Below are 26,117 nucleotides of genomic sequence, written 5' to 3'. Positions count from 1 at the left end.
ACCCAAAGTGCTGGGATTACAGGTGTGATCCCTTTTTCTGCATTTCTCTCAACTTCCAGGCCATTCTGCTGTTTAAGTTTATCTCTTAGATCCAAACTTCCCAAACAAGGATGTGATTAGATCTGTTGATTACTATTCATAGAGAGTCCTGTACGAGGACTATAGGTCTAGAGACACTTTCCTCAGAAAGGCTAAGGATGTGGCAAACACACAGAGTGAATGGAGCCCACTCTAGTCCAGCATTTCAGACTCAACTTGTGCAAACCTAAGCATGTCATCTTCACTCACGTGTCTTCTTGTTCACTCTGTGTTCCTTAACTCAGTGAATGTTCCACTGTAGACACCTGGTCTTCCAAACAAAGTCCCCTCTTGTAACCTACCTCTCCAGCCTCATCTCCTTCCACTCCCATCATGCCGCAACTATCTGAACTTCTCAATACATATTTCAAAAAATGAAATCAGCTCTTCCAACTTTCTGGCCAATGTATTCTTTCTTCAACTACACTCCACACCAGGGGGCTTTGTTTGTACTTCTCTGTCTCTACTTGTATTTTCTTTCCTCTACAAGATCCCAACCTAGAAAGTTTTAACATCCTCTTTTGCTAGACTATGAACCATCTGGGGCAGGAATTATGTCTCAGTAATCTTTGGAGCTGGCCAAGGTGAGTGTCAGTGAGTTTCTAAAGACTAACTCAGCAACAACCTTCAAACATCCTTCCCCTAGAGTTTAGGACACACAGTCTTACTTGTCCTCCATCCCTTGGTCCAGCAGCTCACCTTTGAGACCCCATAGCCTGGTAGGGTCCCACCCGCCCTCTCTTTTGATGGAGTTGGCTCAGGTGTGAATGGGTCTGAGGACTGGGTCCTGAAAACACATTTCTCTAAAGAGTGACAACAGCTGAGAGGATGCAGTTATGACCTAGGTGGTCCTTTGCCTGGCTTCCCAGGGGCTTTGGGCTGCCTGGCTGCTCCAAGTGCCTCTCTGTGAAATAAGCCAATTTCCTCCTGCTCTGTTGATTTCTGTTGTGATGCTGCAGGACTCCCGGCCCGAGAGTGACTCAGCTGATTTGCCTTCTGCATGCCTGGATTGGTGTAGGAGGGGCAGACTGATAGGAGTGAAGCTGGAACAAAGGTTTGAGTCTTATGGTCATGAGGAGGCCTGGCCTCATGCCCATAAGACCATAGAGAGGGCTGGGAGGGTTAAGGCCTGGTCCTGTACTTACGCCAGGAACAGGACAGGGGCTGTGAGAACTCTGCCAGCTCAGAAAGTGTTTAAGAGGTTGCAGTGTTGTCACTGAAGCCCAGGCTTCAAGATTCTCCCAACAGGCAGCCAGAAATAGTGATAAGAAGACCAGGGGCAGGTGATACAAATCAAGAAGTATTTGGGCCTTCACGGCAAGATTGAGATGGAAGCAATCTTTCTATAGAGCTGGGGAAGGAAGCAAATTAGTCAAACAAGCAAATCAGAGTGAGATACAAAGCAGAAACCAGCTCTGTGAGTATGGGCATAGGCTAGGTGGGAAGGAGAGACCTCAGACTTAGAGGCATCCTCATCCATTCATCACCCTGTGCTGGGCTCCAGAGATGAAGAGATGGTTGATTACGCTCCTGCCCTGAAAGAAATCCCTGCTTGAGTTCAGTGGGGAATCCCCCAGATACATAAACAGAAACTACCATAAAACATGGTCAAGGGGCTGGGCATGGTGGTTCATGCCTGTAATCCCAGTGCTTTGGGAGGCCGAGGTGGGAGGATCATTTATTTGTGCCCAGGAGTTCGAGACCAGCCTGAGAAACATGGAGACTCCGTCTTTACAAAAAAAAAAATTAGCCAAGTGTGGTAGTGTGCCAATGTAGTACCAGCTACTCAGGAGGCTGAGGCAGGAGGATTGCTTGAGACTAGGAATTTGAGGCTACAGTCAGGTATGATGGAGTCGACCCCAGCTGGGTGACAGGGCAATACCTTGTCTCTAAAAAACAAACAACAACAACAAAAACATGGTCAAGGCAGTGGCAGAGGTGAGCACAGAAGCTGTGGAGCACAGATGAGGAGGACTTAACTCTGCCTTTTTCAAAGCAGGGCTTGAGGGTCCTTCACAGTGGAAGGGAGGGTCTGACGGTTCTCCATAGCAGAGGTGAGATGGAACTTAAAGGAGGTAAAAGCATTTGCTAGGTGGGAAAGAGTAGTCCATGCATAGGCATGGAGGCGTGTTAGAGCAAAGCCTATTTGGGGCACTGTAGGAAAATGGGTGGGACTAATACTTTGAGTGGATATGAGCACGTGGATATGAGCACGCGGCAGCAAATGCTGCAGATGTTGACAGCAGACAGAAGAAAAGGCCTTATTCCTGCATATGGTTTTAGAGATCCCACCCAGCATTTAAACCAATCAAATTACAATTTCTCCTCTTAAGAACGGGAGATGGTTTGCTGCTGTTTAGTTTGAGTTCCTTTTTTTTTTTAAGTGTAAGAGGATAACTTGGTCTGACCTCAGGCAGAGAGGAAGACTAAAGCAAAAATAAGAGGGAATTGCATTTCAGTGGGTACTCAGATGTCCAGGACTCAACCCCAAACACACAGGATGCTGGAACAGGAGCAGTATGACTAACTTTAACCTACCCTTGCTTTTGATGGAGCCCCTGCCCAGTTGGTATTGGTTCAGGTATGATCTGGGGCAACCTCAGCTGGGTCTCCAGATGTTATAGTAGAGATTAGGTGATAGTCAAAAGAGCTGGGAGCCTTCTGGGAAGGCACTTGCATGACCAAGAGGAAAGAGCACATTTTTAGGTTCAGAGTTCAAACACAACTTACTAGCTATGTGTCCTTAAGCAAGTTACTCAGTTTCTCTGAGACACTGGGTCCTCAGCTATAAAGTAGGAATCACAGCACCTGCTTCCTAGGAATGTTGTAAGGACAAATGAGATAATCCATGTGAAAGAATCTGGTACATATTGGATGTTCATTTAAAGGGAATTATCTTCTGCTTCTCTCCCATGAACCTGCCTCAAGAAGCCAAGAGAAGGGGAGGAGCCTTTATTTAACATGCATAATGGGTTAATACCTGAATATATAAAGAGCTCTTTTAATCAATAAGAGGAAGAATAGCCCAACAGAACAATAGACAAATGATAGACATAATTAATAAAAATAGATATTAATAGTTATTAATCATATTATGAATTTTATACATAAAAATACACAGCCATATACATACAAATTTCATTAGCCAAATTGGTGAATCGTGACAATAATAAAATATCATTTCCACTTATCAGCTTGACAAAGTTTATCAAGCATTTCACCATAAGTGCAGTGTGCTTCCTTGCACAATTGATAAATCATTTGTATTATTTTTCTGTAAATTACCCATACCTACCTTTTGTCCATTTTTCTGACACAGTGTTAGTCTTTTTTTAATTGGTGCATAAAAAATTTGCACCAATTTAAAAAAGCTTTTTATGTATTTGATTTTAACCTTTTGATTGACCTAAGTGTAATAAATATTTTTCTAGTTTGTCATTTGTCTTTTGACTTTGTTTATGGTATTTTGGTTGTACAGAAGTTAAAACTTTTTTATGCAGTCAAAATCATCAATGAATATTTTCCATTTCTGGCTTGGCAAAGAGGCTAAAGTTTCACAATATACAGTGTGGGAAAGGCTATCCCTAATATGAGATGTCTGGCTTGGGCTAGCTTAGACTGAACCCACTTTACATTTAGATCTCCTAAGTCTCACTTCCCTGACTCTAAGTTTTATATGATGTAGTCTGTCTTTGAAGATTTGGCTTCCCAATAGGTATGAGCCCAGGGAGAAACTGATCACACTGACCTGAGTATTCTGGTCCTTTCCAAAAGCTGTATTTCTCATTGGAAATTAATGGACTATGATCTGGTTAATACATTGGTCTAATGAATTTGATAAGTATGAATCTGCCCTAGAGATAGATCTCTTCTCAGTACTGAAAAAAATCAGGTTTTTGAGCTATAAGTCTGACAGCCAGACTCTAGGCTGTAATTCACCCAGACTTTGCTGAAAAATGTTAGTCTTACCACCTTTTCTTAGAGATAATTCCCCAACATTTCTGTTACTATGCAAATACCTTTCTCAATAATAAGCCATGAAGGTAAATGTGCCAGAAACTCCGTAACTAATAATAATTCAGAATCAACCCTACCCCCTAATTAAGTACTTGCTAAGTGCCTAACACTGTTCTTGGTGCATTTAATGAACTGTTTAACAGCTACACACTTCTGTGATGTATACAATCTTTTTATTTATTATTTTTTGAGATGGAGTCTTTCTCTACCACCCAGGGCTGGAGTGCAGTGGGGCAATCTCAGCTCACTGCAACTTCTGCCTCTCAGGTTCAAGTGATTCTCCTGCCTCAGCCTCCTAAGTAGCTGAGATTACAGGTGCACACCACCACGCCTAGCTAATTTTTGTATTTTTAATAGAGACGGGGGTTTCTCCATGTTGGCCAGGCTGGTCTCAAACTCCTGACCTCAGGTGATCTGCCCACCTCAGCCTCCCAAAGTGCTGGTATTATAGGCGTGAGCCACCGTGCCTGGCTGACATATACAATCTTAGTTCCTAATTTACACATGAAGAAATAGAGGCCCAGAGAGATGGAGTAACTTTACCAAAATTACGAAGTCAAGAACCTGGTGCTGCCCGTATTTGAACCCTGGACTGTCTGCCTTTTTATGTGCTTGCATTTGTAATATTTGATTATGACCCTGTCTTGAAACCTCCCTTTAGTTTAGGGAGCTTCAAACTGTTATCCAATTATTCTAGTAACCATCCCAGTAATAAGTTGATAACCTCTTTCCCACTAACTTCTCCCTCTCTCTCTGAATTTTCAGATCTCCTGCACTAAATCATGCACGTGAGGACTCCGTGGATAACACACAGGGACCTCCTGCCAAATCCCTCTTCCCAGAAAATGTGAGCCTTCATTCTTCCACTAGTTTCACTGCGGCTGTGTCGAATTTAAACTATAAAGGGTTTCCTGTGCATTGTCTTCTAGCCAGAAGGATTAGCTTTAGGCTGACACATTCCATATAAGGTCTTAAGCCTCAAGGAAAGTATCTTTCCTTTATGCTTTTCCAAAATATCCATTTAGCTCTTTATTTTCTGAATGTGAATATAGAACTTTATTTACCAGTTTCAGATGCTTTAGTAATGCTCAAATAACTAAAATTGACCAGTCTATAATTGAATTGAGTTATTTGGAGGATATAAAAATACTGTGCAATTTCATTTTATGTGCTGCTATTTTTATGAAGGCTAGAAAAAGTTCTGTAGACAGAAAAGGGAAAAATAGAAAGAGAGATTGCTATTGTGCTGCAGGAAGAAACAAGGGAGAGAGAAACCTAGGAAGAAAGAAGGGGAATTAATAATTGATTATCACCTACTGTTGCCAGTCACTGTGCGAGATGCTTCATGTGCATCATCTTGTTTAATCCACTCTAACCACCGAGGGACATAGATTTATTGCATCCATTTCATGAATTAGGAAATTGAGAGTCAGAAAGGTTAAGTAACTCACTTAAGGGCACACAGCTAGTTCATGCAGAGTTGGGATTTGAATGCAGTTCTCTTAGATCCTCAGTGTGCTGGGTATAGAACGGAAGAACAGATCACAAAACTCAAACTGAAGTCTAGCAGATAACTGAAAAGATCAAAGGGAAACTAACTGGAGATGAGAAAAGAGAAGGATGATCAGAGTGACAGAAGAGGATGTGCTAGCCTTTGGTAAGAGGTAGGGTTTCCGAATCTACCAGCCTAGAACAAGGTAGGGGCAGGTGGCTGGAGCTGGAACTGACGGATTTCGGAATGGGATATGGCTAGAACCTCGTCAAGTCAGAGAGGATGCTTGTTCAAGGACAGCCAAGTGAAGAGGATCTGAGTGAAGGCAAAGAGATGGTTGACCTGGCCCAGAGACCGGGGCTCTGGCCTCTCTGGAGGCAGAGGGGACTCTAGGAAGAGGGAGCCCTGAACCTGATGGTTGGCTCTTCCATTTAGGAGAAATACTCTCCCTGTCAAAGTCTTCCATCAGGAAAGCCAAACTTCATTGTCATAGTATTAATAATGCCCTAGCAACCCATCAAGAACTTTCCTGAGTAGGAATGCCACAGGAAGGTTTCCATTCATTCAAAAAAGTGCCTACTGGGTACTTTTCCATTTGCCAGGTATGACCTAATAGATGGGGAGAAAATGGTAGGCAAAAATACTTTGATTTCTGTCCTTATGCAGCTCACAGTCTAATGGAAGAGATGGTTACTAATCACATGATCATACAAATAAAGGCAAAACTACTAATTTAATAAGCTCTCCAAAGCAAAGGTACACAATACTGTAAGAGTATATTTAATAAGGCTTCCTTGAGAAAGCAATGCTTGTGCTGTGATGCAGGGAATCAGAAGTTAATTACTTAAAGGAAGAGTATTATATTCCAGATAGAGAAACCATCAAGTGCAAAGGTCCCTTGTTTTAACTGGTTCATCCTGGAGGACGGAGGCTTAGTCACATTCAGAGCTTTACACACAATTTACAGACTATCCGGATGTCTCCTTTTCTAACTGGAAACTCCCCTAATCTCCAACAAATCCACATTTCATGTCAAAGATAGTGTTTGTCTCTAAGCATGAGATACTTTTTTTTTTCTTTATTTTATTTATTTATTTATTTATTTATTTATTTATTTATTTATTTATTCTGAGACAGAGTTTCTCTCTTATTGCCCAGGCTGGAGTGCAATGGCACAATCTCGGCTCACTGCAACCTCTGCCTCCCAGGTTCAAGTAATTCTCCTGCCTCAGCCTCCCAAGTAGCTGGTATTACAGGTGCCAGCCACCACGCCCAGCTAATTTTTATATTTTTAGTAGAAATGGGTTTCACAATGTTGGCCAGGCTGGTCTCTGAACTCCTGACCTCAGGTGATCCGCCTGCCTCGGCTTTCCAAAGTGCTGGGATTACAGGTATGAACCACCGCACCCAGCTTATTTTGTTTTGTTTTGTTTTAAACGGAGTCTTGCTCTGTCACCCAGGTTGGAGTGCAGTGGCGCAATCCTTGGCTCACTGCAAGCTCCGCCTCCTGGGTTCAAGCAATTCTCCTGCCTCAGCCTCCCGAGTAGCTGGGACTACAGGCACCTGCCACAACATCCAGCTATTTTTTTTTTTTTTTTTTTGTATTTTGAGTAGAGATGGGGTTTCACTGTGTTAGCCAGGATGGTCTCGATCTCCTGACCTCGTGATCCACCCGCCTCGGCCTCCCAAAGTGCTGGGATTACAGGTGTGAGCCACTGCGCCTGGCTGGCTAGTTTTATTTTTAACAACAAGTTTTGGTTTTTGCCCCAGACTTTCCCCTCACAGGTACGAGTAATAAGGTGAGAAGGCATATACTACTGAAGCAAAAGGATAAGCAGTGGCAGTAACCATGAACATCACCACTCACAAACATGACCATAGTTTATAGTTGTCAAAACTGTTAATGGTCTCTCATCACAGGCTGAGACACAGATAAGTTAGACTGAGGGTAGTGTGAAATTCCCAGTGCTGAGCTAAAATGCCTCCCTCTGCCCTGTTGCTCAGGAAAGCACATCAGAATGCAAATGAATAGGAATGACATTATTATAAGAATAACTGTTCCTATTTATTTATTTGAGATGGAGTTTCACTCTTGTTGCCTAGGCTGGAGTGCAATGGTGTGATCTCAGCTCACGGCAACCTCTGCCTCCCGGATTCAAGCAATTCTCCTGCCTCAGCCTCTCAAGTAGCCAGGATTACAGGCATGCACCACCATGCCCAGCTAATTTTGTATTTTTAGTAGAGACAGGATTTCTCCATGTTGGTCAGGCTGGTCTTGAACTCCCAACCTCAGGTAATCCGCCTGCCTCAGCCTCCCAAAGTGCTGGGATTACGGGGGTGAGCCACTGCACCTGGCCTTCTATTTATCTTTTTTAAAAGAAGGCAAATCATTCAGACTGTGGTGCCTTATTGGTAACAAATTACTGGCCATAGACCTCATGACTGATCATGTCAAGATGTGACCCCTGAGAAGCGTGGCTAAACGACTGCTAGATTTCTGAACATGTTTAAGGTCAATAAGCCATCATGCACATAAGTTAAAACTGGAGTGAAGTTGTTTGGGTGAGTCAGAGTGGCCCAGCTCCTCTCCTGGAGATACCATTCATTTGTTGGCTATGCAGAAGTGTTGAGACTCCTTCATGGAGCTCAACACTGGTCCATGAGGCCATAGTTCATACTACTTCAAAACCTTTCAAGAAAAATGTAATGGAAAATGTGATGTTATCAGAGTCTTGGCCAAAATAATATTTCAGAAATGAATGAGGAAGTACAATTCCTTGTGATCAGCAGTCTGGTCTGGGAAGATGTCACTCCTCAACAGTTGGATGGTTCTAGAGCCCTGAGTCAAAAGATTTTGAAGGCACTAACTTTTCAACAATGTAGGATCACTGGTTTATAAACATAAGCTCTGGCCAGCACTAAGACATCAGTGAATTATACATAAAAGGTTTATACTTTGAGCCTGGGAAACATAGTGAGACCCTATCTCTACAAAAATAAAAATAAAAAACAAAAAATTAGACAACACAGTGGTGCGTACCTGTAGTCCCACCTACCTGTAGGATCACTTGAGCCCAGAAGTTTAAGGCTGCAGTGAGCTGTGATCATGTTGCTACACTTCAGCCTGGGTGACAGGAAGACCCTGTATATAAAAACAAAAAATAGTAATTTTTAAAAAGGCACCTCTGAGAAACTGCCTAGACAGGGCTTATACCAATTTTATAGATGAAATGACTATAGCAAAAAGTCAATGTCCCGAGATAGCAATTAGGTTTCATACTGCGAGCCATTCCTAGTTGACTAATAATATCTGCCTGGCCAGGTGTGGTGTCTCACACCTATAATCCCAGCACTTTGGGAGGCCAACGTGAGCAGATCACTTGAAGTCAGGAGTTCGAGACCAGCCTGGCCAATATGGTGAAATCCCTGGCTCTACTAAAAATACAAAAATTAGCCAGTCGTGGTGGCAGGTGCCTATAGTCCCAGCTACTCAGAAGGCTGAGGCAGGAGAATCGCCTGAAGACAGGAGACAAAGGTTGCAGTGAGCTGAAATCGTGCCACTGCACTCCAGCCTGGGTGACAGAGCAAGATTCCATCTCAAAACAATATATCATCATCATAATAATAATGTCTGCCTGGAGCTCTGAGTTGATAGGGATTCTGGGGTTAAATACAGGATTAGCAAGAAAGAAGGTGGTAAATTAGCCAGAATTTCTCCATGGATATGGGAGGGAGAAGTAGAAACAGGTATGACACCATTTCCCATCATTTTTCCAGTATTTTCCATCATTCAACCAATATTTGCTGAGCTCTGCAAGGTACCTGTCAGGTGCTAAGAATAATGAAGAAGAACAAAAAAAAAAAAAAGTTTTTAAAATCTATCTAAATAGGCCGGGCGCGGTGGCTCAAGCCTGTAATCCCAGCACTTTGGGAGGCCGAGACGGGCGGATCACGAGGTCGGGAGATCGAGACCATCCTGGTTAACACGGTGAAACCCCGTCTCTACTAAAAAATACAAAAAACTAGCCGGGCGAGGTGGCGGGCGCCTGTAGTCCCAGCTACTCGGGAGGCTGAGGCAGGAGAATAGCGTGAACCTGGGAGGCGGAGCTTGCAGTGAGCTGAGATCCGGCCACTGCACTCCAGCCTGGGTGACAGAGCGAGCCTCCGTCTCAAAAAATAAAATAAAATAAAATAAAATAAAATAAAATAAAATAAAATCTATCTAAATAACTGGAGCCCACAATCCAGTTATTTTTATCATCCCATTCTGTTCCTGATAAAAGATCTTGCTATCTCTTCATCAAAAATTCATTTCCTCTTCTTCCTGGGTACATACAAACTACATTATTCAGCTTCTCTTGTGGTTTGGTGTGGCCATGTAACTGAGTTCTAGCCAATGACACATGAGCAGAAGTGATATGTGTGATTTCTAGGCTTTTTAAAAGGGGGTGTGTCCTAACCACAATCTCTTCTTGCTAGTTGGATGCAGATGAAGACAAAACCCTAGGGGTGATGTAGTTATGGCATAGAAGGAATCCCCCTGAATCAACAGGTAGAGGATTGTGACTTGTCAACCAAAAATATTTTCCTTTAGACTGGGCGTGGTAGCTCACCCCTGTAATCCCAGCCCTTCAGGAGGCCAAGGCAGGCAGATCATCTGAGGTCAGGAGTTTGAGACCAACCTGGCCAACATGGCGAAAACCCATCTCTACTAAAAGTACAAAAATTAGTTCGGCATGGTGGTATGTGCCTGTAATTGCAGCTACTCAGGAGGATGAGGCAGGAGAATTGCTTGAGCTGGGGAGGCAGAGGTTGCAGTGAGCCAAGATCGTGCCACTGCACTCTAGCCTGGGCAACAGAGTGAGATTCTGTCTCAAAAAAAAAAAAAAAAGAAAGAAAGAAAGAAACAAACAAACAAACAAACAAACAAAGAAAAAAATACTTACCTTGAAGTACTGTATAAGCAAGCAATAAACTTCTTTTTGTTGGAGCCATTATTCTTTTGTGTGTATATTTATTATAGCAGCTAGTGAATATTATACTACCTAATTTGCTCTAAAGTGACCTGGCTTCTTTCAGCCTCCTCTCAACATGCTTTCATCCACTATAGTTGGCACTTAATCCATATTTTCAAGTTAAGTTAGGTGGATATCCTTCATCCTAGCCCAGGAATCTGTATTTGACAGGGGGCATCAAAGGCACGTTGAAGGTCCCTGCTTTATTCCATTCCTACGAAGGAATGACAGTCATGTTTCTTTTTGGCTAGAATATCTTTCATTGTTGCTGTTGGACTCCAAAATTGGTGCTGTAATGACTCCCCAGAGTTGTCATGGGCTCTGAGTCACACAGCCCAGATTTAGCCACAGCTGGGTCCCCTACGTCGGTAGAGCTCAGACTTCAGCATACATTTAAGCACAGGCTTCTAGCCCCACCCCCAAACTTTCTGATCCAGTTGGTTTGGGTTGGAGTCCAAGAGTCTGGATTTTTACCAAGTTCCTAGATGCTGCTGCTGGTCCAGGAACCACACTTTGAGAACCATTAAGTCAGTAAAGCTAAGCTGTTGCTGTTCATCTTTTTTTTTTTTTTTTTTTTTTTTTTTTTTTTTTTTTGAGACAGTCTCACTCTGTCGCCCAGGTTGAAGTGCATTGACGCAATCTTGGCTCACTGCAACCTCCACCTCTCAGGTTCAAACGATTCTCCTGCCTCAGCCTCCTGAGTAGCTGGGATTACAGGCGCCTGCCACCACGCCTGGCTAATTTTTTTGTATTTTTAGTAGACACGAGGTTTCACCATGTTGGCCAGGTTGGTCTCGAACTCCTGACCTCAGGTGATCCGCCCATCTCCACCTCCCAAAATGCTGGGATTATAGGTGTGAGCCACTGCACCTGGCCCTGTTCTTTTTTTTTTTTTTTTTGAGATAGATTTTCATTCTTGTCACCCACGCTGGAGCGCACTGGCACAATCTCAGCTCACTGCAACCTCTGCCTCCCAGGTTCAAGAAATTCTCCTGCCTCAGCCTCATGAGTAGCTGGGATTACAGGTGCCTGCCACCACGCCAGGCTAATTTTTCTATTTTTAGTAGAGATGGGGTTTTGGCATGTTGGCCAGGCTGGTCTCAAACTCCTGACCTCAGGTGATCCGCCCACCTCAGCCTCCCAAAGTGCTGGAATAATAGGCATGAGCCACCGCACCCAGCCTCATCTTTTAAGATTACTATAAGACATCTGAATTAGGGTTCTCCAGAGAATAGAACCAATAGGACACACACAAGCATGCACACATGCACACACACACACACATATGAGGAGATTTATTATGGGAATTGGCTCATATGATTATGGAGGCTGAATATTTCCACAATCTGCCATCTGCAAGCTGTAGAACCAGGAAATCCAGTGGTTTAATTCAGTATGAGTCCAAAGGCCTGAGAACCAGGATATCTTATGATATAATCCCTAGTTCAAGCCTGAAGGCCTGAAAACAGAGAATAGAGGTGAGGGGAGTGCAGGTATAGGCTCCAGAATCCAAAGGCCTGAGAACCAGGAGCTCCAATGTCCCGGTTCAAGGAGAGGGGGAATTCACTCTTCTTCCATATTTTTATTCTCTTTGGGCCCTCAATGGACGATGCCCACTAACATTGGTGAGGGCGATCTTCTTTATTAAGTCTACTGATTCAAATGCTAATTTATCCTGGGAACATCCTCAGAGCCACACCCAGAAATGTTTCTCCAGCTATCTGTGCATCCCTTAGCCCAATCAAGTTGACACATAACATTAACCATCACAGCATCTGTGTTCTGTAAATATTTTTCTTTGTATGCTTTGTTGGTGCTTTCTTTTCACTTTTCCTTCTGTAAAATCTCAGCCTTGTTTTTGCTTGTGATACCTACAGCAGGAGCCTGGGAAGCTAAGACACTGGACTGAACTGCTATTGGTGTGGTAGTTACTGCTGCACTTTGGCACCTGGGCCTGTGGCTCAGTTTTACTATTTGTAAAATGAGGGTAATAACAACTTTTTCTTTGTAAGACTTAAATATTTTATACATGTAAAGCATTTAAAACAGTGCTTGGAACAAAGCCAGAGGCATCACATTACTCAATTTTAAGTTAGCATGGTACTGGTACAAAAACAGACACACAGCCCAACAAACAGAATAGAGAACCCAGAATTAAAGCCACACAGCTGTAGCCATCTGATCTTTGGCAAAGTTGAAAAAAATAAGCAATGAGGAAAAGACTCCCTATTCAATAAATGGTGCTGGGATAGCTGGCTAACCATAAGCAGAAGAATGAAACTGGACCCACACTTTTTAACCATATACAAAAATCAACTCAAGATAGATTAAATATTTAAGTGTAAGACCTCAAACTATAAGAAAATCCTAGAAGAATACCTAGGAAATACCATTCTGGACATTGGTCTTGGGAAACAATTATGACTAGGTCCTCAAAAGCAAATGCAACAAAAACAAAAATTGATAAGTGGGACCTAATTAAACTAAAGAGCTTTTGCACAGCAAAACAAACTATCAACAAAGTAAACAGACAACCTACAGAATGAGAGAAAATATTTGCAAACTATGCACCTAAAAAAGGTCTAATATCCAGAATCTGTAAGGAACTTTGACAAATCAAGGAAGCAAAAACAAACAACTCCATTAAAAAGTAGGCAAAGGGCCAAGCACAGTGGCTCAGGCCTACAATCCCAGCACTTTGGGAGACCAAGGCAGGCAGATCACTTAAGCCCAGAAGTTTGACACCAACCTAGGCAACCCCATCTGTGAAACCCCATCTCTACAAAAAAAAAAAAAAAAAAAGTGGTGGCATGTGCCTGTAGTCCTACCTACTCAGGAGGCTAATGTAGAAGGATTGCTTCAGCCCAGGAGGTTAAGGCTGCAGTGAGCCATGATCGCACCACTGCACTCCAGTCTCGGCAAAAGAATGAAATCCTGTCTCCAAAAAATAAAGAAAGTAGGCAAAGGACATGAACAAAGATTTCTCAAAAGAAGAAAGAAGAAATATGAGTGGCCAACAAACATATATAAAAAAAAAGCTCGACATCACTAATCATCAAGACGCAAATCAAAACCACAATGAAATACCATCTTACCCAAGTTAGAATGGCTATTATTAGAAAGTCAGAAAATAACAGATGCTGGCAAGGCTTCAGAGAAAAGGGAACACCTATACACTGCTGGTGGGAATGTAAATTAGTCTGCCACTGTGGGAAGCAGTTTGGAGATTTCTCAAATAACTCAAAACTACCATTCAATCCAGCAATTCTACTACTGGGTATATACCACTCCCAAAAATAAGTCATCCTACCAAAAAGACACATGCACTCATATGTTCGTCACTGCACTATTCACAAGAGCAAAGACACAGAATTAACCTAGGTGGCCATCCATGGTAGACTGGATAATGAGAATGTGGTACATATACACCATAGAATAGTATGTAGCTATAAAAAAGAATAAAATCATGTCCTTTGCAGCAACATGGATGTAACTGGAGGCCATTATCCTAAGCTAATTAATGTAAGAACAGAAAACCAAATACCACATGTTCTCACTTATAAGTGGGAGCTAAGCATTGGGTACAAATGGACATAAAGATGGGAACAATAGACACTGGGGACTACTAGTGGCAGGAGGGAGGAAAGAGGGAAGGACTGAAAAAACTCCTATTGGGTGCTATACTTACCACCTAGGTGACGGGATCATTCATACGCCAAACCTCAGTGTCACACAATATTCACATGTAACAAACCTGCACATGTACCCACTGAATCTAAAATAAAAATTGAAATTATTTTAAAAATTTTAAAAACAGTGCTTAGTTCATATTAATTATGCAATAAAATTAGCTATTACAAACTGTCAATGTAACAGTGCATGTTTTAGTAACATGGGGGCGTCATTCTCTCCAACTTTATTCCCTTCTGGCATATATTCCAAAAAGAAGCAAAATAAGTGGTAGGAGCTGGACTTGCTGGCATCCAGAGTTTTAACTACAATCATGAAAGCATAAGCATCATTCACAAGAAACGGAATTGGATGGAGAAAAACAACTTACTGTCATCAGTTTGGTTCAAATTGCTGTAGGTTGATCTGGAGTTTTCTGTCACGAACAGGTTTTGAAACATGTAGGCAATGCATGTGATATGGTTTGGCTCTGTGTCCCCAACTAACTCTCATATTGAATTGTAATTCCCAATGTTGGGGGAAGGACCTGGTGGGAGGTGATTGGCTCATGGGGGCAGATTTCCTCCTTTTTGTTCTCATGATAGTGAATGAGTTCCCATGAAATCTGGTTGTTTAAAAGTGTGTAGCACTTCCTCTTTCTCTTTCTCTCTCTCTCTCTGTCTCTCTCTCTCTCTCTCTCTCTCTCTCTCTCTCTCTCTCCTGCTGCCATGTGAACATGTGCTTGCTTTTCCTTTGCCCATTCACCATGACTGTGAGTTTCCTGAGGCCTCCCCAATCATGCTTCCTGTCCAGCCTGCAGAAATGTGAGTCCATTAAACCTCTTTTCTCGCTAAATTACCCAGTCTCAGGTAGTTCTTTATAGCAGTGTGAGAACAGACCAATATAGCATGTTTGCTGAATGGGACTGAAATGATTCATAGAATAACCTAAAATATCTGGATGCAGGTCATATGTTAAGAAAACACTTAAAATGTGGGGCAAATTTTATACAATAACCAAGCACATTTTATACATACAGTCCCTTAATGATGGCTGTCACTTGTATCACCCAAGGAAATACTGTTATCTATTGCTGCATAACAAATTATCCCCAAAGCTTGGTGGCTTAAAAACAACAACAAACATTTATTATCTTACATAGTTTTCGTAGGTCAGAAATTTGAGAGTGACTTAAGTTTTCATGAGGTTGTAGTCAAAATGTTGGCTGGGGATGGATGCAGTCTGATCTGAAGGCTTGACTAGGCATGGAGGATCTACTTCCAAGATGGCCAATTCATATGGTTCCTGACAAGAGGTCTTGAGTCCTTGCCACAAAGACTTTTTCCATAAGGCTGTCTGAATGTCCTCATGTCATGAAAATGGACTCTACCCATTGCAAATTACCCAAAAGAGCAAGACAGATGCTGCAATGCCATTTATGACTAGCATTGGAAGTTACACTCTGTCACTTCTGCAATATCCTACTGGTTACATATATAAATCAGCTCTATTCAGTACGGGAGAGGGCAGTATAAGGGTTTGAATCCCAGCAGATGAGTATCACTGGGGGCCAACTGGAAGGACAGCTACCATGCTTCACCTCAGCAAAAACATGGAAACTAATTCATTTTTTAAAACTATAGTTTTTTGTTTCTAGTATGTACAACAGTGTTGCTTGTTTTTATTACCAGTTTTCAGATGGTAGCCTCTCCAAATTGGTCAGTAAAGGTGATGGCAGAATTGCACACATAAAGAAAAGGATTCCACAGCAACTTGAGGCTTAGTAAAAAGCTTAAGAAAGTTTTTTTTTGTTGTTGTTGTGTTTGTTTGTTTGTTTTGAGACAGTATTGTTCTGTTGCCCAGGTTGGAGTGCAATGGTGCTATCTCAGCTCACTGCAATCTCCGCCTCCCAGGTTTAGGTGATTCTCCTGCCTCAGCCTCCCATGCAGCTGGGGTTACAGATGCACACCATCATGCCCAGCTAATTTTTGTAGTTTTAGTAGAGACGGGGTTTCACCACATTGGCCAGGCTGGTCTCGAACTCTTGACCTCAAGTGATCCACCCGCCTCAGCCTCCCAAAGTGCTGGGATTACAGGCGTGAGCCACTGCGCCCGGCCTTAAGCAAGTTTTTATCGCTGAAACTGTCTAATGGTCATTGCAGGAAAGTACACTGTTGAGCAAGAATGAAGGATTTACGAAGCTGTTTCAGGGTAGTGTGACCAGTGTTTTTGAAAAATCCTGCCCAAGAACATTTGAGGTGTGATTTTCCATAAATCATAGTAACTGAAAGGGACTGCAGTCATTTTTATATATAACCTTGGATTTTAAAAATCAAAATAGCGGTAGTGCTATACATGGGTGAGAATGAGAGCTCTGTGGCACTGTAAGAGTTAAATCAGTGAGATTAATACATGAGGGATGGAGGCCATATATCAGCAGAAGGCACTCCAAAAGACAGAAGGTTCCCCAAGCCAAACACAAGAACAGAGATTGACTTCAGTTCAATCAATGGAATTAATGTTTCAAAAACAGCAAGTCAACAAAGGGGGAAAGTCTATACAGAACATGGGGAAATGGGAGGCAGAGGAAAGGCTGTAATAATTATATACTAATAACCAGTTTGTTGAGCAGTTGCCATGTGCTAAGCACCTGGCATGAATCATTTAATCCACACAACAACCCTATTATTGGAATCAAGAAACTGTAAGTTAAGTGACTTTCTTTTTTTTTTTTTGAGATGACGTCTCACTCTATCACCCAGGCTAGCATGCAGTGGCACAATCTTGGCTCACTGCAACCTCCATTTCGCAGGTTCAAGCAATTCTCCTGCCTCAGTTTCCTGAGTAGCTGGGATTACAGAGGTGTGTGCCACCATGCCCAGCTAATTTTTGTATTTTTCGTAGAGACAGGGTTTCACCATGTTGGCCAGGCTGGTCTCAAACTCCCAACCTCAGGTAATCCACCCACCTCAGCCTCCTAAAGTGCTGTGATTACAGGCATGAGCCACCATGCTTGGCCTGTTAAGTGACTTTCTTAAGGACACTAGTGGTACAGCTGAGATTTGAACCACATCTGTAGGGCTTCAAAGCCTGTGGGCTTAACTAGTCTATCCAGCTTTGTTCTGGAGAATGGAGCTTCTGGAAGGAGAATGCCTCGTGGCAGATTCACCCCTACAGTGGAGATACAGGGATTGGACCAGTATAGTTCCAGAACACTGGCTATTAGCATCATCCCCTCAGTTCCAGGTTCCAGAAGTCACTTTCTCATCATGACTCCTCTTCCCACAGAGAGAGAACAAGGTCAGGGTCTGACAAGAAAGGCCGGGCTGCTTGGCAGGTACAATTCTCAAGGGAACTAAAAAGTACATTTTTAAGATGTTTAATCACGAAATATTTCAAACATACAGAAAATAATATAAGAGATGGGCCAGGCACAGTGACTCATACCTGTAATCCCAGTGTTTTGTGAGGCCAAGGCAGAAGGATTGCGTGAGGCCAGGAGTTTGAGACTGGCCTGGGCAACATAGCAAGATCCTGTCTCTGAAAAAAAAAAAAAAAGAGAGAGAGAGAAATGACTGAAAATGTACCTTTACTGACAGAGAGTTGTGTTTGCTTCACAGTTTTCAAAAACTCTGAGAGATTGAAACACAGAGACTTTAAGCACAAATAGGCCCAAGACCAGCATATCTGTAAACTGGCTCAGACATGTCTGCAAGGGCAGCATTACTGGAAATAAGTATATGGCTTCCTAAGATATATTACTTTGAAACACAGAAATCAGCGTGACTACATTCTCACACACTCCAGATCTCAGCTCAAGGGCAGCTTTCCTGACCTCCTTGACAAAGGCAGATCCTTCTAGCATAATCTCTCACAGTATCTTATACCCCTCCTTTATGGCATACACTTACCACTGCTGTGATGTTACATTTATTCGCATGACTACTGGACTAATGCCTTTCTCTTCTATAGACTGCAAGCTCCATGAGGGCTGAGTTTGTGTCAAATTTTATTCACTACTGTATCCCTGGCATCTAGCACAGTACTTGTCAGTAATAGACACTCAATAAATATCTTTTCAATGAACGAATTCAATTTTAAACACCAATCTCCTTCGGCATCTACCCAAGAGAAATGAAAACATATGTCCACACACAGACTTCTACTTGAAGGTTTATAGCAGCATTATTCATAATAGTCCCAATGTGGAAACAATCTGAATGTCCATCATTTGGTAAGTGATAAATAAAAGGTGGCATATGCAGACAATGGAATGCCATTCAAGCAATTTTAAAAAGTACAAACTGACAAAACTCTCTACAACACAATGAACTACACAATTATTACATTAAGTGAAATAAGCCAGACACGGACGACTACATATTGTACTATTCTGTTTATATGACATTTCTTAAAAAGGCAGAACTCTAAAGAAGAAAGCAGATCAATGGTTTCTCAGGCCTGGGGGTGGGAGTGGAGATTGACTGCAAGTGGGAACAAGGAACTTCTGAGGGTGACAGAAATGTTCTAAAACTGGATTGTGGTGATGGTTGCACAACTGTATAAACTTACTAAACATCGTCAAACTATATACTTGCAGTAAGCAAATTGTATGGTATGTGAATTATACCACAATAAAGCTGCTAAAAATGTTTAAAAAATCAATCTCCTTACTTAGTCATTTTATCCCAATTTAGGTTCTGTGGAACATTATTTCTGTAGGGCATTGTGCCAGAAACTGCTAGTTGAGTCTCTCAACTCTTTAGTGACAGACCCAATTTTTAACTTGGCACATAGAAAAGCAAAATAAAAGACCAGATTTCCTAGCCTCCTTTGCAGCTTGGCATGGTCACATGACCAGGTTCTGGACAATGAGACATAAGCAAAAATGTGTAGTATTTCCAGGAAGGTTGTTTAAGGGACTCAACTCCACTTTTTCTACTTTGCCTTTCCTTTTTCCTTCCAAGGACATGTGGACTGGTGCTCCAGCAGCCATTTTGGACCATGAAGTGACCTTGGGAATGAAAGCTAAGGATAATGGAGCAAAAACATTGAAGCCTGGATTCCCGAAGGTACCGGAGAGCTGCCATGCCACCCCTGGATGGCCTGCTTCCCAAATTTCTTTTATGTAAGACAGAAATCAACTTTAATCTTTTTATATCATTTTCTCATATTTATGCAGGCAAATTGAGTCCTAAGTGATACCAGTTTTTTTGTTTGTTTTTTGAGACGGAGTCTTGCTCTGTTGCCCAGGCTGGAGTGCAGTGGCACAAACTCGGTTCACGGCAAGCTCTGCCTCCTGGGTTCACGCCATTCTCCCACCTCAGCCTCCTGAGTAGCTGGGACTACGGGTGCCCACCACCACGCCCAGCTAATTTTTTGTATTTTTAGTAGAGACGGGGTTTCACCGTGTTAGCCAGGATGGTCTCAATCTCCTGACCTCGTGATCCACCCGTCTAGGCCTCCCAAAGTGCTGGGATTACAGACATGAGCCACCACGCCCAGCTGTGATACCAGTTTTAATAGGTGTTCAATGAAGAAAGGGTTCTGTGGTCAAATAATTTTGAGAACTATTACATTAAACTTTAACAGATTTCATTAGTGCAGGACCTCTCAGGGTTTTTAATATGTGAACAGGAATCTCCAAGAACCTCCAGGAGGGGCTACAGTATACTCAACTTCCCAAACTAACTTGTCCCCAAAACCTCTTTTTAGTGGAAAATCTTATGGGACAAATGACTTGAGAAGATGAAATGTTGCTGTAAAAATTTTTTGTATTTTTGACTCTCCCTTTCTAATCCATCCTTTTCCAGGTAGCTAGAGAGATGTTTGTTAAAGATAAACTTGATGACATCACATTCTTGTTTTAAATCCTTGAATGATTCCTGTAGGGTAAATTTCAAACTCCTTCATGTAACATACAAGACTTTTCGTGATCTGGCCCTTGCCTTCTTTCTAGCCTCACCCTAACCATATCCATGACCCTTCTGCAGTGCTGAGAACTGACTCTATTTTCCCTAGTTTCTCTACCTCTACACATGCTATGCCCCCTTCAAGGAACACTTTCTACTTGCCACCTTGCTTGGCATTCTACCTCTGATCTTTGAGACCAGGCTCAGGTATCAGCTCATTCACTCTTGTCCATACTTCAAGAAACGCTTACTATGTGCCACGCATTGCACTTGTGCTTGAGTTACAAACACAGTCCCTGCCCTGGAGTGACATGGAATCAAATGAAGTTAGACAAGTACTGTATCAGACAGGGTATACTAATAGCTGTAACAGACAACCTTCACATTTCAGTGACTTGACACCATGACATTTTATTTCTTGCTTACAACATGATCCAGTGCAAGTGAGCACAGAGGTTCTACTCTATGCAGTGAGCCACCATTGCCATTTTCTGGGGCCTCTGAGTCCTCCACTCAATATTTTTGCACATGGCCAGCCATGAGGAAAGGAGAAGTTTGGAAGATCTCATGGGAGTTTTTAGGGGATGTCCAGAAATGGGATATATTTACCACTTCTGTCCAGATTCCATTACCCAGAGCTCAGTTACGTGGGCCTACCTGATTACTGAGAAATGTAGTTTTATTATGAACCTAGGAGGAAAATGAAATGGGCTGGTGAAAAGAGTTGTTTTTCCTGCCACAGGTATATCAACAAGAACAATAAAGAAGCTCATGGTCTAACAGAGGAAACAGACAAGTGAACAGAGACATGAAGGCAAGAGAGAACAGAGTCAGGTGGGATGCAACTCTTTCTTTGTGGTGTTACTATAAGAAAGTTCTAGAATTGCTGGAAGCCCTTCTGTGGCTCCCTTCAGAGCTCCTAAGGATTGCTTTTCTGGGGCCCTTTAGAAATGGGGCACACTATATGGTACAAAAATTTGTGCATCACTGGCATCACCCTTGTAGCATCAATCATCTTTCGTTCCAGCAGCTGCTGTGGCATCAAGCTCTGCGTGGGCACCATCTGACTTCACACAGCTGCACCCTGACAGTACTTTGCCTCGTGGCCCTGCCACGTGCCTCTTGCTAGGTTCCCTGTTGACACTGAGTTTTGGGACACTGCAGAAGCCCACTTGGCACCTATGCATGAACAACTGGTGTGAGTCTTTATCCAATGAGATGAGCTGATGGATAGATTTCCTTCCCTTCCCCCTCCCATAGGCTATTCTGAGACTCATTTTATATGGCTTCTCAGAGGATAATCCCTTGAGCAGAAGCAATCAGCCATACTTAGTGGAGGCCAGATTAATAACCATCCTGGTATTGGCTCTTCCTTCCTCCCTACTTTACTCCTTTTGCTTTACTCCTACGCTATAGAATCAGGCTCTGTTTCTGGAGACGCAGGCCAAGACACTGCCATGAATGGGTACAGCTAAAAGCAACTTAGCTGTCTCTGTTTCCCTTTCCCCTCCAGTTCCTCCCCACTGGTTCCTGATGAAGTACCTTGGGTCAGACTCCACTAACTCCTCTCAGTTCTGCAGACCTGACTCTCACTGGATAAGGTCAAGCCTGCCACCTCTCCTAAATGCAGTCCCCAGACTGTTCCTTTGGTTGTACCTGTCCCACCCATTTGTGAATCAGTCATATACTTCTATTGATTTCTTTTTTGGTGACTTAATATTGTGTCTCTGTGTATATCTAACTTCTTATGTGCTGCTGACTTTTCTCAATGTTTAAGAACAGCAATTACTGACAAGTCTACCTTCCATCTCCCTCTTGGCTCTCACACCTCCCCAGGCTGCCTCTTGCATTGGTACATACATGCTCCTCTTTCTGTCTAGAGTACCACCTCATTTATGTTATTTCAATTTTTGTAGGCAAGAGACTTTATTATGCAAAGGAAGGGTCATTTGACTCCCACATAGGACCCACCAAATCTGTCTCTGATAAAACTCTGCTCCCTGGCTAGGCTCAGTGGCTCACACCTGTAATCTCAGCACTTTGGGAGGCCAAGGCAGGCGGATCATGAGGTCAGGAGATTGAGACGATCCTGGTTAACACGGTGAAACCCCGTCTCTACTAAAAATACAAAAACAAAATTAGCCGGGCATGGTGGCGGGTGCCTGTAGTCCCAGCTATTCAGGAGAATGAAGTGGGAGAATGGCGTGAACCCCAGAGGCAGAGCTTGCCGTGAGCTGAGATCACACTACTGCACTCCAGCCTGGGCAACAGAGTGAGACTCCATCTCAAAAAAACAAAAACAAACAAACAAACAAAAAACCAACTCTGCTCCCAGCCTCTTTCAAGACATGAGAGCCAAGAGTACCATGGGCACTGTTGAGAGCTTTGGAACCTGTAATTCTGGTGTTTGAGCTGGAGAGGCTGTGGCTACCAGCTGCCTGGTCCTGCCTCAGCTTCAACTTCAGCTCCTGAAGCAGCTGGTTCAGAAGGTCAAGCATGCTGTCCCCAGGAGGCAGCAGCAGGCGGGTCACCCTCAGTATACTCACTCACCAGCAGCTTGGCAAAATTGGAGATCCTCAGGATCTATGCATAACTCTCTATCTCATCCTCAACTAGATTGTAAGCTCCTTGAGGGCAAAGATTTTATTTGTCTTGTTTAATGCTGCATCCCTTGTGTCTAGAACAATACCTGGAACATAGTTGGTGCCTAATAAATATCTGTTTAAGGGAGGAAGAAAGACGAGGAAAGAAAGACCATGAGACATCTTGGCCAGCCTTCAGTCAAATGACAGAAATGCACACAAATGAGAGAGATAGGCAGCAGGGGGCTGCTGCCTCTGTTTTCAAGCTGGAGAAATCTCTTGTGTCTGCCAAGAAGTGAAGAGTGTTACTCACAAGAGAGTTAGGGCCACAGGCTGAAAGCCATCGGAAAACTGGGATTTCAAAGAAGCTAAAAATACTCTCTCTCTGGGGGTACAGTAAGGCTCCGCTAAATCATTATCATGGCCCCTGACACAGTCAAAATGTGCTTATCCTAAATGTATCCCACAAACTGCTCTTAGAATCATCAGACTCAGATCATTCCTGCTTTAACTGAGGTAGAATAAGCCTCTACAGTCAGAATCCAATCAGTTTTTTAGTCGGTGCTTAGGAAACACGATGGGCAAGCAGGGCGCGAGGAGGGCAGGTGGCTGCCAAGGTCAGGGTGGGAGGGGGCAGTAATGAGATGCCATACAGAGTATTCAGCCAGGCAGCGCAAACTCTCCATCCCTCCTTTCTTAATTTAGGAATTTCCTAATTCCTAAACCTTGGTCTAATTTCCCTCCTTTCTTCTATCTATTTTCTTCACAGCATTTATCACTACCTGCCCCTTGTATTTAGTCTTTCGCCTACTCCATGAAAGCAAGGGCTTTGTCTTGTTGACTGCAATATCCCGTTTTATATCAATGTCTGGAATTTGCGGGCACTCAAAGATTAGCTGCTAACGAATGAATTCGAGAGTGTAACAATTAGTTGAATCTCTGCCAAACACTAGGCCCTGTCCTTGAGGATGCTACAAGGATGGTAGGGGCGACAGGCCCGAAAATAAATGTACCATATCTCGACACCTGATTTCACGGAGATCTAGCCAAGGCGCTGCAGGGTCCGCGGGGCTGGAAAACTCCCGGGTGCGCGGGGCCTTGGGAAGAAGCCCGTCAGGAGCCAGGAGTGCCAGTGAGCCGGGCTGAACGGCAGGAGACGCGGCTGGAGGCTGCTCCTGTGTTTCCTTGGCCACTCAGCATCTTCTTTTCCTGACCTGCGGGTCCCTCGCCTCTCCTTGCATTTGCTGGCATGACCTCGGCCCCTGCGGAACCCCTGTGTCGCGGGACCCCAGCCACATCCTCTTCCACCCGCGGAGACGCCAGCCCCAGGTCTTCCAGAGAGCTAGCCAGCTACCTGAGAGACCTCCACCTGCGGGCTGAACGCCCGCCGGGCTCCGCGCGCGCCCCAGGTCCCCGCCCCCTGCCTGCGATCCGTCGCGTGCAAGACCCCGCCCCGCCCCCTCGGCCCCCGGGACCCCGGCCCCGCCCCGCCCCCGTGGCCCCGCCGCTAGTCCCGAGGGGGCGGGGCCGCGCGCAGCGGCGTCTCCAAGGCGGGGGGCACGAGGCAGGGGGCGGGGCAGTCTCAGCGCCGACCAATCAAGGCCGCGATCACATCCATGCAAATACGAGCACAATGGAGCGAGCCCATCACTCGCCCCTGCAAGCAAGCTTGAAATGGGCTTCTGCCTGAGCGGCAGCCGGCAAGACCAATGGTTCTGTGTTTTGGACCGGCGAAGCCCAATGGCGCGACAGGGAAGGCGGGCCCGAGATGGGTTAGGGTGTCCTTGCAGGGTGTCTGAGCTAAACTTCACCAAATAATAGCTGTTTGTATTTTGGCTGCTGCAGGAGCCATTTTAGGTAAGTTCTTCTCTTAACTTTTTATTTTCCTTCCTGGCCTCGGCGGACCGGCCTTGTCCGCGGGTCCCCGGCCCCGCCCCGCCGGCCGGGCTAGGGTGCCCCTATGAATGGAGCCGGGATGAGGGGCTGCGGCGGCGTCCAGGCCCGGCCGGGCTGGGGTCCGAGCGCGGCCGGCGGGCGGGCGGCCTGGCGGAGGGCAGGCGGCGGCCTGCGGCCTGGGGAGAGGGGCGGCCTCTGCCGCGCCAGGCTCCTGCTCCGGCTCCCGCTCCCGCTTTCGCTTGGGTCGGGCGGCCGTCCTTGGGAGTGCGCCGCTGCGGGCCGCGCGCAGGGGCGGGGGTCCGGGCAGACCCCGGCCGCGGGCCTTGCGGCCGGGGGCGGGGCGTGCAGAGGCCCCCCCCGGGGCGGGCGCGGTGGGACCCCCGGGCCGGGCCGCGCTGGGGCGGGGCGGGGGTGACCGCTATTCCCGCCGCCGCCCCCGCGGAGAAGTTGCTCTATTCGCGTCCTGCGTCTGTTTGCAGGGGTGGAGGAGGGTGGGCTGGTGCCAGGTTGCTGCTCCGGGAGGGGGCGGGGGCCCCGGCGCGGCCTCGGATCGCGCACCCCCTCCGCCCCCTTCTTACGCACTAGCGCGCACTCGCCCCGAAAATTGGAGCCCTGGAGGGGTCCTGCAACCCCGCTGCCAAGTTTTGTGCATTATTAGATTGCATGTTTGAGCTTTAAAAAAAGATCTATCTGTCCTCTTCAAGGTATTTATTTTCTTCGCTGTTGAGAAGTAACGGAGTCCGTTGCGCCCAGATTTCCAGGGACATGCCTGTCGGATGTGCAGAGGGTTGGCAGCTACTTGGGTTTTTTTAAAAGGCGTTATTAGGAAATCCCCTCACTAGTGAGATAATTGAAATTTGAGTTAGTTTGCAGCTTCAGTTTTATTTGATACAATTAAAAATGCATAGCAGGCACTTTATATTTGTGTACATAAAGTATTCCTAGTTCCAGTTATGACTAATGTGACTATGGTTTCAGTTGTGTGGGATCTAATAAGGCAGTATAATTCAATTTTGATCTTGTAGGCCCCTGTTCTCCAAATTAGGGTTTATGGAGCATTAGTAATCTTGCCAAGGTTTCTGGTGAATCCTTGGCATCTCTGAGCATCTCTCTGGGACTGTGTGTGCCTTATTTCCCACCCCCTGAAAACTCCTCGTTTCTGGTGGCAGATCCACGAACACAGGAAATACACATTTTAAATATTTACAGTTTCCAGGATGTCTGAAATATTGCCCGAGATTTGATTATGGTTTCCCAGATGGTATGTAAGAGTACCATCCCAGTGAGACCCCAATTTCGATGTACTTTGTGGAAATGTGTTTGTGGCGTTTGGGGAAAAAAACCGGGGCAGACCACTTGGTTTTGCTCCCTAGGCTGATGTGAGCTGTGTGACTTACTGGGGGTCTGTCCCATTGATTTCATGGCACAGTCGAGTTTGACTATAAGCCAAATTGGA

General features: G+C 44.4%; 1 protein-coding gene across 7 annotated transcripts in view; it reads left to right on the top strand.

Moving 5' to 3' along the window:
• The first annotated feature begins 24,588 nt into the window (after window positions 1–24,588).
• The window catches only part of CHD6 (chromodomain helicase DNA binding protein 6), a 211,987-nt gene continuing 210,458 nt past the window's right edge, over window positions 24,589–26,117 (top strand). For all 7 annotated transcript variants that reach the window (XR_012419397.1, XR_012419398.1, XM_065523165.2 and 4 more), the window contains exon 1: window positions 24,589–24,622. The gene's annotated coding sequence lies outside the window, so the exon portion shown is untranslated. The remainder of the gene's footprint in view (window positions 24,623–26,117) is intronic.

This window comes from Macaca fascicularis, chromosome 10, assembly GCF_037993035.2.
Source record: "Macaca fascicularis isolate 582-1 chromosome 10, T2T-MFA8v1.1".
NCBI lineage: Eukaryota > Metazoa > Chordata > Mammalia > Primates > Cercopithecidae > Macaca > Macaca fascicularis.
The sequence above is the reverse complement of the archived record's forward strand: the minus strand, read 5'-3'. Positions and strand labels throughout refer to the sequence as shown.